This window comes from Schistocerca nitens, chromosome 10 (genome assembly GCF_023898315.1).
Source record: "Schistocerca nitens isolate TAMUIC-IGC-003100 chromosome 10, iqSchNite1.1, whole genome shotgun sequence".
NCBI lineage: Eukaryota > Metazoa > Arthropoda > Insecta > Orthoptera > Acrididae > Schistocerca > Schistocerca nitens.
Window position 1 is genome coordinate 46,225,113 of NC_064623.1, and position 13,994 is coordinate 46,239,106.

Genomic DNA, 13,994 nt, shown 5'->3' on the forward strand with positions numbered 1-13,994 from the left:
TAGGCGACGCGCGTCCTCGGCAGAGGTCGCCAAGGTTGTTGACCGCGGCCGGGTTGCGCCGGCGTCGCCGTCGGTATTACGGCGGCCGCCCCTCACCACGCACCCTCCTCCCTCCACCCTCCTCCCTCCCTGTACCTCCTGCCTCGTGGCGCTGTCTGCGGCGGAGGGCCGACACGGAGTCAGCCGCCGCGACGGCGAGTGAAAGTGAGAGCTAGTCGCTGCCGCCACCAGAAGCCGTCTCCAGTCGGTCGTCCGCGCGCCACCGAAGAGGCCCGCCAGCGAGCGCTCGGGTCGAAGACGTCGCTATTGTGCACCGCACTCCGCCTGCCGGGACTGTCCGCTAGCCGTGGGAAGGTACGTTCGCAACGTCGACACAGTGTCGTAGTCGCCGTCATCGTCACTTTCGTCATTGAGAATGATGTCAACTGTCAGACATAACAAATATGCATTCAACATCGCGTTGTGATTGAAGACAGAAAATTTTGGAAAATAACAAATTAAAACCTTCTTTTTAGGGTTCAGTACCTCATATATTCCTGATGGGAGGCGATCTGCAATGTATGGTAACTGAAAAAAAAACACAAGCCAAATCGCTAAAAAGCATGTTATCGGATGGCTGGTTTCGACTTACCTATCCTTTCAACATCGGATCTTATGCTTTTGAATTTACACAACACATTATCTAGCAGTGAAAAGGTTCTTTGACACAGGCAGCACCAATTCGTCATCGTTGTTGTTGTTATCATCGTCATTCTCGCTGTTGTTGTTGAGAATGATGTCAACAACAAATATGCATTCAGCATCGCGTTGTGATTGGTGACCAAAATTTTGTAAAACGGCAAACTAAAACCTTCCTTTTAGGGTTATGTGCCTCATATATTCCTGACCTGGTCAGTCTGGGCGCCATCTGCGATGTATGGTAACTGAAGAAAACTTCATAAGCCAAGATCGCGAAAAGAGAATTTTATTGGCTAGCCGGTTTCGACAGAACTATGCTTTCATCATCGGATTTTATGCTTCTGAATTTGTACAACATATTATCCAGCAGTGGCACCGGCTTTGCCGCAGTGGATACATCAGATCACCGAAGTTAAGCGCTTTCGGGCGTGGCCGGCACTTGGATGGGTGACCATCCGGGCCGCCATGCGCTGTTGCCATTTTTCGGGGTGCCCTCAGCCTCGTGATGCCAATTGAGGAGCTACTCGACCGAACAATAGCGGCTCCGGCCAACGAAAACCATCATAACGACCGGGAGAGCGGTGTGCTGACCACAAACCCCTCCTATCCGCATCCTTAGCTGAGGATGGCTTTGTAGCGTTACAACTAAATAGTCTATAGCAGTATTATCGTTGTCGACCACCGTTTCATATTCATTGTTATGCAACCCATAATCTACATTTTCATCTATTGTGCCCATATCTCTTGACACTAATTGCCTTTTCAAGCAGTTTTCCATCATTAACTGTGACGACACTTTCACAGCCAGTTTCTAATAAGCCACTCCTAGCAACGTTAACTCAAATTCCACCGACACACTGCTGTGATTTAGCCACTCTCTCACCAAATCATCTTTGTGATCGGCCACATCTGAATGACCTCGTCATTGGTGCCGAATTGTGACGTCATAGTGTTATCTCCAGCCTACTGCATACGGCACGAGAAGAGGGACCAACTAACTCTTCCTGTGAGATCCTCAAAATTAAATTCTAAAATCACGAAATCTAGACATAAATTAACAACTTCTGGTGCTTATTCACGGTTATTTATAGCCTGAGAAACACGAAAGGAAGGTGCAGTTCTTATATGCCACTAAATTTGAATGAGATAATTATTAATGCCACAGCACTTTGTGTACACTGTCTGACAAGAGAAGTGAGGCGCCCAGAACACATGCTCAAATGTCAGTGTACTTTCGTGCACATATACACCATCGCCCAGTATGTAATTTCTGTGCGATAGCTAAAACAGCCACCAGAGTGCGTTAGAGCTGTTCATGTTTAGGGTTGTTACCAGACCTGGTAGGATAAGAGGCGTGAGCAGCGTCATATGTTCAGTGATGACTGTGGAGCGCGTGGAGACGGCGCCTACACGTGTCAAATCTCTGCCAGGTGCTGATTACGCTGTCTCACACGAGTACGCGGCATCTCCGTGCCCTTCACAGTGATCAGTCAACATCTGACACCGATCCCGCCCACTGCATATCCTATCCTGGTAACAATCCTAAATACGAACAAACTAAGGTATTATGGCTTCTGTTCTACTTGTCACGGAGAATTGAAGACCATTTTCACAAATTCAGCATCTATAAAAAAAAGGAAAAATTTTATTGAATTACTTGAACTATATACATTGCTGACGTCTCTCAAAATTATATTTCACAAATAAACTGTGGACGCATAATACAGCAGTGGAAAAACATTTCTATCAGCTTCTAGTTACAAATAAAAATATCTGTAAATATCGTGAATTTTTCAAAAGCTGAATATACTGAACAAACAATTTAATAAATTATTTCAGTAAGTTACAGTAGTTCACTATTTTCATTGTCATGTTCACAGCTACATTGTAGAGCTTTCCCATAGAACTATCGAGCTACTTTTGATGATGTATCAAAAAATCTCCTAGTTCCTTTACGTGACTGGATTTGTGATTTCCTGTCAGAGGTCACAGTTCGTAGTAATTGCCGGAAAGTCATGGTGCGAAAAGTGGCAGTTCACCGTAAATAACGAAAAGTGAGGTCATCCACATGAGTGCTAAAAAGAACTCGTTAGACTTCGGTTACACGATACATCAGTCTAATCTAAAACCCGTAAATTCAACTAAATACCTAGGTATTACAATTATGAACAACTTAAATTGGAAGGAACACATAGAAAATATTGTGGGGAAGGCTAACCAAAGACAGCGTTTTATTGGCAGGACACTTAGAAAATGTAACAGACTTGCTAAGGAGACAGCCTATATTACGCTTGTCCGTCCTGTTTCGGAATACTGCTGCGCGGTGTGGGATCCTTACCAGATAGGACTGACGGAGTGCATCGAAAACCTTCAAAGAAGGGCAGCACGGTTTGTATTACTGCGAAATGATACAGGATCTGGGCTGGACATCATTAAAAGAAAGTCTTTTTCGTTGCGACGGAATCTTCTCACGAAATTCCATCACCAGCTTTCTCCTCCGAATGCAAAAATATTTTGTTGACACCTACCTACATAGGTAGGAACGATCACCACGATACAATAAGGTAAATCAGAGCTCGTATGGAAAGATATAGAGGTGTTCATTCTTTCCGCGCGCTATACGAGATTGGAATAATAGAGAATTGTGAAGGTGGTTCGTTGAACACTCTGCCAGGCACTTAAATGTGATTTGCAGAGTATCCATGTAGATGTAGACGCAGATGTTTTTGTCACTCACATGGTTTCTAGGTTTCGTTACAGCTGATTGAGCAATGTCCTTCAAGCTATCTATGTTAGTTTTCTTCACTTAAACAATGATCGAAGAAGGAAAGTACTTTGTTTGGACTTTGCAGGTAGCCTTACCTTTATATAAGAGCTCTGCTGGAGACATTTTGAATGGTAGCTACTCCTTTATTAATTTTGATAGCAGTAGTGTTGAAATCGTATGCATACTAGTCCTAGCCCAAAACCATACAGCTACCATGGTGGCTCAGAAACTCACGATAGTGTGATGGTAAGGCTACGGTTCCAAATTTTATCAATTCCTTTTTTAATGGTATCCTATATCCTATCACAACTATCCTGTCAGAGGGCGTGCACCTGTGACCCCTGATTGGGAAGTAGTGAGCTATTTTGTGTAACTTTCTACCACAAGCAGCAGATGTTCACATTTTGGAAAACTAGTTTTATGTATACGTCGATTTTAGACAAATTTTGCAGTTTTATGTGTAAGATTGAACTAGCAAATCGTAAATTTTCATAAAATATCTGCAGTGTGATGGATTGATTTAGAAGTAGACGAATACATGTTTAACTCATTTTTCGGAAATTTTGTTGTTGTTGAGTTTTGTGAAAACGGTTCTCAGCTGCAACCCTAATCATCTACAATGGCCTTTCGGAAAGTAAAGTACGATCGGACGCGAAATGGAAACTAGAGTGCACAGTACACAGATGTGTCAGGAAGTGTCTCTAGTATGACTGTAGATAGTGACACGTCGCTCTTTTCAGTTCTGAGCCCAAAGTGAGCGCGTAAAGATACCTAGAAAATGGTGTTTCCCGCCATGTAATGTAAAGCATTCCGTCTTGAGGCCACAAGTGGCCCATCGGCACCATCCGACCGCCGTCTCATTCTCAGCGGAGGATGCACATAGGAGGGGCGTGTGGTCAGCACACCGCTCTCCTAGTTGTTATGATGGTTTTCTTTGACTGGAGCAGCTACTATTCGATCAAGTAGCTTCCCATTTGGCATCACGAGGCTGAGTGCAGCCCGAAAAATGGTAACAGCGCATGACAGCCCGGATGGTCACCTATCCAAGTGCCGGCCACCCCCGACAGCGCTTAACTTCGGGGATCTGACGGGAACTGGTGTATCCACTGCGGCAAGGCCGTTGCCTTCTCCCACCATGTATGGGTGCCTATCTAAAGATTTCGCCTGAATTCATGCAACCCCACGTAACGTAACTGTCACGCATTTCCTTCTTCATGACAGTTCTCAGACCCACACTGCACGGTCAATGAGGACTCTCCTACAGCGTTTTTGGTGGGAAGTGTCCGATCACCCATGATATAGCCCGGACTTGGTTCCGTCTGATATTCATCTCTGCTGAAATAAACCGCTGCCGGTGGACACATTTTGGCTTAGACAACGAGGTTCAGTCCAGCGTAGAAAATTGTCAGGAAGGAGGCTGTCTTCTGTGACAAGGGTACTGGAAAGTTGGTACAACGGTACGACAAACGTCGAAGTTGGAGCGGCGACTTCATTGAGAAGTAGCTGGAAGAAGTAGCTAACTGTTGCAAATAAAGTTTTGATTTTCACTTTGGTTTCCATTTCGCGACCGATCGTTCGTCACCTTGTGAATAGCCCTTGTACATACTGGTCGGGTGTGTACATGTAGGAAGTTACATCCTACCATGTCTTGCCAGGCGGTGATACATTATGCAAACCTCTGTGAATTACATGGTGTAGGTTACTTTCCATTGCAGCACGTATTGGAGTTTCTTCCGGCTCCATTCGTGAGTGGAGCACGAGAAGAGTAATTAAACGCTCATCACTTACATTGTAACGAGACTAACCTTGTCGTAACTCTTCTTATTTTAACGACATGTTGGGGTTGTACCTTTGTAGATTCCTCACTTAATATTGGCTCTTGAAAGTATCTAAGTACCATTCGAGGGATACTTGGCGCATATATCTCCAAGAGACTGCCAATTCAACTTTTACGTGACCATCTCCCTGAGTCAAACAAACCTTTGACAATACATGCTGCCTCTCTCTCTCTCTCTATATATATATATATATATATATATATATATATATATATATATATATACGTTCGGTATCCCGTCTTAATGTGCTGCAGCTTTCATGAAACACCTACCATCTTGCGCCATTCTGGAGATGCATTTTGCGCTCCTGCCTGTCTTTGCTTTCTCTCCTCTCCTCTTCTCGTTCCAGAGATCCTGTCCCGGAGCGCCTTCATTGCGAATCGATTTAATCTGGAAATTGCTACGGACTGTCAAGTCAAAAGCTCAGAGAGAGATCGACTCGAAACGGGGTGACATCAGTAGCATTGCTTGCAGGTTTCTCCCGCCGACAGATAATGTACTCTTTCGGTCGGAAGACTGAACATCACGAAGACGTCACAGAGAGACAAAAAAGTTGTTACACATGTCACTTATCTGATAAGCGTTAAAGTAAAAACATTCCTATACTACGGTATATTGATAATTTTTACTTATGGACCGTCTGACAGCAACTGAATAAAACACAATTTTAGTGCCATACGCGTTTCGCCTTTATTTTCTACAAGGCATCATCAGTGGCCTGGAATATGTACATACGTTAGCTATTTAAATTATATTTTTGTCACTGTGGCTATGGGTTATAAACAGTTCTGGTGGTTGGCATTTCCTATTAAGTAGTAATATTTTGAACTGTACTTACAGGTTTCGTGGACAATTTCTTACATATTACGCTCCTGTTGCGTTTTTGGTGTTGTTCTTCTTCTTATGAATGCCAATTTGCGGTTTTTTTCCCGCATTCCACAGCACTATGAACTGAACGCTTGTTTCCATGCAACGTTTTGGTTTCTGTTGCCGACTGTCAAATGTTTTTTCCAAAGATCGAATGCTATTGCCAAAACTCTAGAGTGTAATTATTGAAGTATCTGTGATCCACACACACACACACACACACGGCAATAACATTCGATCTTTGGCAAAAACATTTGACAGTCGGCAACAGAAACCAAAACATTGCATTGAAACAAGCGTTCAGTTCATAGTGCTGTGGAATGTGGGAAAAACCGCAAATTGGCATTCATAAGAACAACAACACCAAAAATGCAACAGAAGCGTAATATGTAATAAATTTTCCACGCAACCTGTAAGTACAATTAAAAACATTACTACTTAATAGGAAATACCAACCACCAGAACTGTTTATAACCTATAACCTATAGGCACAGTGACAAAAATGTAAATTAAATAGCTAACATAGGTACATATTCCAGGCCACTGATGATGCCTTGCAGAAAATAAAGGCGAAACGCGTATGGCATCTACATCTACATGACTACTCTGCAATTCACACTTAAGTGCTTGGCAGAGGGTTCATCGAACCACAATCATACTATCTCTCTAGCATTCCACTCCCGAACAGCGCGCGGGAAAAACGAACACCTAAACCTTTCTGTTCGATCTCTGATTTCTCTTATTTTGTTTTGATGAATATTCCTACCTATGTAGGTTGGGCTCAACAAAATATTTTCGCATTCGGAAGAGAAAGTTGGTGACTGAAATTGTGTTTTATTCAGTTGCTGTCAGACGGTCCATAAGTAAAAATTATCAATATACCGTAATATTACACGCAACTGAGGAAGACAGGACTACAAAAGTTGATCACATTCCTATACATTACCTACAACGTTTTGTGGTGTCGTGCGATGCTCAAGCATTACATCCGACTCAGGAAGCCAGGCTAAATCACCTGTTACGTAAATTGAAAGTGGAGGGGGAGAAGGGATAGAATAGGGCAGGAACTGCTGATATCAGCTGCATCGAGACTTTATACGGGATCACCAGTGACAAGTGAAAGTGTGCTAGAGCGGGATTCGAACCCAGTGCCTTCGGCTTGCTAGCCAGTTGCATTAGCAGCTGCACTACTTGGACTCCGTGTCCATCACAACTGTGCAGACTATCTCGGTGAGCCTCCCCTAGGCTGACCCATGTTCCCACCCAGCGCCACCTATCTGCAGTCCCCACATTGTCCTCCATACTCGCTACTTCGAGATTCCCGCAAAAGGTCCAACGTAACTGCGCTTCCGCAGTGAAGGTGGTGGATTCAGTGCCCATCGATACGAATCAGTGAATGTGTGCTGACACAATACTAATAGCCGAGGCACATCAGGCCACACTTTGTTATTTTGATAGAAACAGCATCTGTGTGATAAATGGCTTTAGGCTACGTCTCGTAACTTCATTATTTTACTATCTAGTAGCCCGTTTTTAGCATAACTTTATTCAAGATTTTAAGTTACTGCTCTTGTATCGGCGCTGTATTTGATCTACGGGCAAGTTTCTACTTTATGTGGCCGTTTGCACCTAGTATTTATGTTCTGCTTTTATCTACTTTCTGTTTCTTTTTATAAATCTCGCTATGACTTTACGTCCTTAGTAACCTTCACATAATTGTAAGTTACTGTATTTCAGCTTTGACAGATTTTTACAAAGGAATTTCGTACTGAAAATTACGTACGTTTTCCTGACGCGTTGTTTGAAGACGATGTTATTTACTTAAAAAAGTTTGTAAATAGCATTCTTATAAATAATGCTTAGTAACTCACGGTGAACTGGTTGCCATCTACCGTAGTGAATGCACAGTTGCCGCAGACCTATTGGGCCTCGGCGTTCAGCAGTGTGTACATGGCAGCAGGATGTAGAACAACGCTTCCAGCGTGTTTACCATATGACAGTTTATACGGCCTGATCCTGCCTTGTGTTCACTGGAACACATTACGCATCCCGACAAGGTAATTACTTCTAATCTTTTTCCGCTTTGTCCTCTTTCACTTGGTGGACTATAACTTTCGTGCAAGTGACTGCTTGCAGTTTCTGCTTATTTTAAATTCATACCCTTTTGCTTCAAGGTTACCGGATGTTATGCTTTTAATACTTGACGGGAGCAAATATTTAATTCCACTCTCTTTTCTTGCACATGATGAGGGCAATTGATTTTTGCGGATGTCTTATCTTCGATAGCCATAGCTTTTTGATCAACATTTATCGGTGAGTCCAATTTTTAATTTTCTTAATTTTGATCCGTAGCAAGGGAGGCTCAAGCGTTTGTAACTGGATTGTATTTTAATGTAGGCCAATCTGAAGATGCCTTGAATTAGACGAAACGCGCGTCGCTAAGGGGAAAAAAGGGAGTAATTTCAACATCACAACCAATACTGTTTCCTTCTCCTCGCCTTCATTGATTGATTGAGATATATTCGTCATTAATAAATAACTGTGATTTTTTTTTTCTTCAAAGTTACGAAAGCCGGCCGCGGTGGTCTTGCGGTTCTAGGCGCGCAGTCCGGAACCGTGCGACTGCTACGGTCGCAGGTTCGAATCCTGCCTCGGGCATGGATGTGTGTGATGTCCTTAGGTTAGTTAGGTTTAAGTAGTTCTAAGTTCTAGGGGACTGATGACCACAGCAGTTGAGTCCCATAGTGCTCAGAGCCATTTGAACCAAAGTTACGAAACTTTGGTGAATGCCTTGATAAAATCTCACTGAAACTTACGAGGAATACCACAGCAGCGCCTCAGGTGAGGGTTAGATAATGTCATTGATCGGCTGGTAATTGGGTTATTGACGGCCGAATGCAGCCATTGTGGAATATCGGCTGATGTTGCTTTGACCGTTACTCCTGGAAACGCTTGCTTATTCACGAGACGGTAGCCGAATGGCACGCAAATCGTGTAGCATCTGACCAGATTAGCTCAGAACCGTGAATACGTTAAGAAAAAGAAATAAAATAGAAAAAAAACTGGGACATCCTCCGCAGTTTGCCATCTGTCAACAAGTGATGAACTGGATGTCAACGATTGTGTACCGAAATCTGCAATCTAGAAATCACGGTGAAAGTTCTTCCTAAAGCTTACTAGGTTATTTACTATCTACATGTTCTATTAGCGGGGTGTATGTGGGAAAAGTGACTCTTTATGCCTTAAAGCGAAATTTCACGATCATCTTCACGATACTTACGAACGAAATAATTACGTAAGGTAAAAGTTTGAGAAGCCTGTCGACTCCGGGATCACTAAGCTTTCAATCTGCAACACAGTGGGCGCCATCACGAAACATCGTGACTGATGAAAGCTGCGTGCCGGGCCTCGAACTTGGAACCTTTCGCGGCCGATTTAGTGGAACAAAGTTAATGGCAGGTTAAAGCACTTCCAGGAGGCAAGTCGCACCGGGATAGCTAAATACCGGGTGATCAAACAGTCAGTATAAATTTGAAAACTGAATAAATCACAGAATAATGTAGATAGAGAGGTACAAATTGACACACATGCTTGGAATGACATGAGGTTTTATTAGAACCAAAAAATACAAAAATTCAAACAATGGCGCTTCATCTGATCAGAATAGCAATAATTAGCATAACAAAGTAAGACAAAGCAAAGATGATGTTCTTTACAGGAAATGCTCAATATGTCCACCATCATTCCTCAACTATAGCTGTAGTCGAGGAATAATGTTGTGAACAGCACTGTAAAGCATGTCGGAGTTACGGTGAGGCATTGGCCTCGGATGTTGTCTTTGAGCATCCCTAGAGATGTCGGTCGATCACGATACACTTGCGACTTCAGGTAACCCCAAAGCCAATAATCGCACGGACTGAGGTCTGGGGACCTGGGAGGCCAAGCACAACAAAAGTGGCGGCTGAGCACACGATCATCACCAAACGACTGGCGCAAATGATCTTTCACGCGTCTAGCAATATGGGGTGGAGCGCCATCCTGCATAAACATCGTACGTTCCAGCAGGTGCTTATCAGCCAGGCTGGGGATGATGCGATTCTGTAACATATCGGCGTACTTCTCACCCGTCGCGGTAGCAGTTACAAAACCAGAATCACGCATTTCCTCGAAGAAAAAAGGCCCGATAACGGTAGATGTGGTAAATCCAACCCATACCGTGACTTTCTCGTCGTGCAATGGAATTTCCACGACAGTTCTAGGATTTTCGGTAGCCCAAATTCTGCAATTGTGGGCTTTGACAGACCCTCGGAGCGTGAAATGAGCTTCGTCGGTCCACAACACGTTACTCAACCAATCGTTATCTTCCGCCATCTTTTGAAACGCCCACACCGCAAATACCCTCCCCTTCATTAAATCGCCAGGTAACAGTTCATGATGGCGATGGATTTTGTACGGATAGCATCACAGGGTACGCCTCAGTGCCAACCAAACAGTAGAGTATGGAATGCCGGTGCGACGTGCAACTGCACGAGCGCTGACTTCCCCGTGCACAGACGAACCCGCTACAGTCTCCATTTCTTTCGGAACTGTCTCAGCAGCATTACGCCTTGTGCTCGGTCGGCCACTACGGGGCCTAAACAACCCGTGGCTTCGAACTTCGAAATCATTCTCGCCACAGCTGCATTTGTCAACGGACTTTTACCCATTCGAATCCCCTTCCTATGGCGATAAGATCGGAACTCTGAACTAGCACATTCCCCATTTCCCCATTCTGATAATACAGCTTCACTAAAAGCGCCTTTTCAGGTGACGTCAACATGCTGCGACTACTGGCGCATCTGATTCTCTCTCTCATTACAGCTCATTTTATACAAGATTGTCATGCGCAGTCACTGACGTTTTGCTGTCCAGCGCCATCTATCGGACATTTTGTGAACTGTTTTTTTTTTTTTTTTGTTCTAATAAAACCCCATCTCATTCAAAGCATGTGTGTCAATTTTTAACACTCTATCTACATTATTCCGTGGTTTATTAAGTTTTCAAATTTATACTGACTTTTTGAGCACCCGGTACATACGACTGATTTTTTTCACTGCTAGGACAACCTCCTCACCGTCTTCTGAGCTATACGGGATGCCGAGCTTAAATCCAAGCGAATGAAACTTTTTTTAAACGCAAATTTATTAATACAAAATACTAATAAAATACTGTTACATATTGGTAATGCTATCTTACAAGAGTAACCTTACCCAATGTAACCCCCTTCAGCCGCTATGTCCGCCTCCATTTTGTCCTGAAGCGATCGCACGCACTCTTTAAAACAGCGCTGTCCACATTCGCGAACACTGCTTCGATAGCGGTGCGTTGTGGTGTGACGCTAGGGTGCCTCGTCTAATGAATAACACTTTCCACTTCGCTCTAAACATAGCAGTCGAGGGGGTGAAAATCCGGGCTATTCGGGGGGGTCAGGACTCCTTTGACCAGAACATGTCAACGATATCAGAGAGCCAGTTTTGGACTAAATGGCTCGTATGAGCTCCTCTTCTGCCATTCGACCCATTGTTCGCTCGCTGACATTCAATACTGATGCCGATTTCCTCAGCGGTTGCCCCGGGTCCTCAGAAACAGGCGCCTGAGCCTTTTCGACGACTGCTGCAGTTGGTGACACGCGTTTTCTCGAATGAGGTTCCCTCGCCGGGTTAGTGGAACCTTCCCCAGACTTTTCCCAAGCATTATACTTGCACACAGTATCATAAACAGTTGATTGGGGTGCCCAAATAATCGAACTATTTCAGTGGGCGAACGCCCAGGGCGAAGACTTTCGATAATCGTGGCTCTTCGGCTGTACTCCGCACTTGTCAGTAACATCTCGGCCATTTTGACGTTCTGATTGTTTACTAAATGCCTACGGCTTTCAAGAACGCCAGTCGCGACCTCTGGAGGAACTATGATATGGCGGGAACTTCAGTTTGAAATTTGTTCTCAGTGCCGCACCCTGTATATAGTGATATTCTGAGATCTCGTTTTCCTTGTGTTCTATAGTTAATACTGGCGTTGTTAGCTTCATCTCGGTGTCATATCGATGCTTCCAGCCATTTTACTGTCTCTGTTTCATTAATTCGTTGAGTAAGCTCCCAATTCAACTTCGAAGTCATTGTTTATCTGCTCCCTCAAACTGCAATCTTTGGTGCGTCTCGTAAATTTCTTTTCAGTTCCGTCTCACTTTCGTATTGTCAGCGTCTGTCTCGCAACAAAACACTCGAGTCACTGCTTTATAACTTTTATTTTTATTTCTTTCCACAATTTACTGCCTACAGTTCTGTGTATTGTATCACTCAGCATCAGATGTTTACTTTATTCTGCATACCAGTATCAAGACGGTAGCTTAGGTCGAAACCTAAGAAGTTAAACACGAAACTTGTTCTAAAACAAGACCATTTAGTTCTATCTGGAACCTGCGGAGTCATTTTCTTCATAAGCTATCATCTTAGTCTTTCCTTTAGAAATATTAAAATATTGTAGACCTTGCGTATTTTCTCTCTGACTTCGTTGTAGTGCTCCAGTTGATGTTAGTTTTCCCTTGACTAACAAAGCAGTCTTATATACTCGCAGCTATTAAAAATTATAGCCGATAAGCTACAATTGTCTCACACATCTATTAATTGTTACGGTTCCAATAACTATCTACCCATGTACATTATGACTTGTTTCTTGATACAGTCTTCCCGATTCAATTACTCGTACATTAACAGAACATCTATAGAACCTTCAGAAGTAAAGTAAGAAATGAATGAAGGAATAATAGGGTTTAATGGACCGTCGACATCTAGGTCATTGGGATACGGTAAAGTAAGAAAGGAAACTTAAGTTTTGAAACGTCCCCTTTTTAACGATTTATACAGGACTGTCCTTAACCTGACACACAATATTTTTAGCGCAACGCAATCTGACTTTCAAAAAATCCCTACGAAAGAATGGCCCTGACTAACATTAAACTATACCTTTCACAAATCACTAAATCACATACCTCACAATAATCTTCGTTTCTCCCACTAATGCAATACAGCAAGCGCCACTACTGCCAGCTAAATAAAAGATTCAAACTATGGAAGGCACTAACTACTGATAGGGATAGTTGGCAAATGAAAGATATTAATAGAGAACAAACAATGTATTTACCTTGCTATCATCATATATATAGCAGTTCATGACAAATTACAAAACTCCGCCATCTCTCTCCCCACATCCACCACTGCTGGCGGCTCACCTCCAACTGAGCAACGCTACGCGCTGTTCACAGCCAGCTGCCTAACACTACAATGGTTGAGTATTACAACAATGCAAAGCAGCCACAGACTGCACACAGCACAGCCAGTGATTCTTTTATACAGAGGTGGCGTTACCAATAAAAAACCTAAACAGCCTACTTACATAGCCCCCATGCTCCCCACAAAAAAATTTTACAAATTTTTTTGGGCACTGGCCAATACATATTTGTTAAAATTTTTCATAATCGTAATTACAATAACAAAGAAATCAAATGCACACACTTATTGATACAATGTTGGTCAAAAGCTAAAATTTTCTCACAGTCCATAAAGACAGTCCTGATTATTCATCACATTGCAGTGTTTTTCTCAAAGTCTGATCAGTAAAAGAAAATGCAAACGGAAGTAGTGGATTTCCATGCAGTCTTGAAGAAGTAGCGTTGTCCTTCCAATGGAAAGACAGTGCTGACTCTTGACATGCTGACAGGTAATGGGCCACAACAGAGCAAACCCACAGCACAGTCAGTCGAAGTTGAAGAATATTGGTACGTAGGTCATCACAGAGCAGACCCACAG

At 43.2% G+C, this 13,994-nt stretch overlaps 1 protein-coding gene across 2 annotated transcripts in view; it reads left to right on the top strand.

Annotated features, from left to right (window-relative positions):
* Positions 1–222: 222 nt before the first annotated feature.
* Positions 223–13,994, top strand: part of LOC126210209 (organic solute transporter alpha-like protein) — a 340,980-nt gene continuing 327,208 nt past the window's right edge. Inside the window, exon 1 of one of the 2 annotated variants that reach the window (XM_049939388.1) lies at positions 223–354. The gene's annotated coding sequence lies outside the window, so the exon portion shown is untranslated. The remainder of the gene's footprint in view (positions 355–13,994) is intronic. The other variant, XM_049939389.1, reaches the window with a different exon arrangement.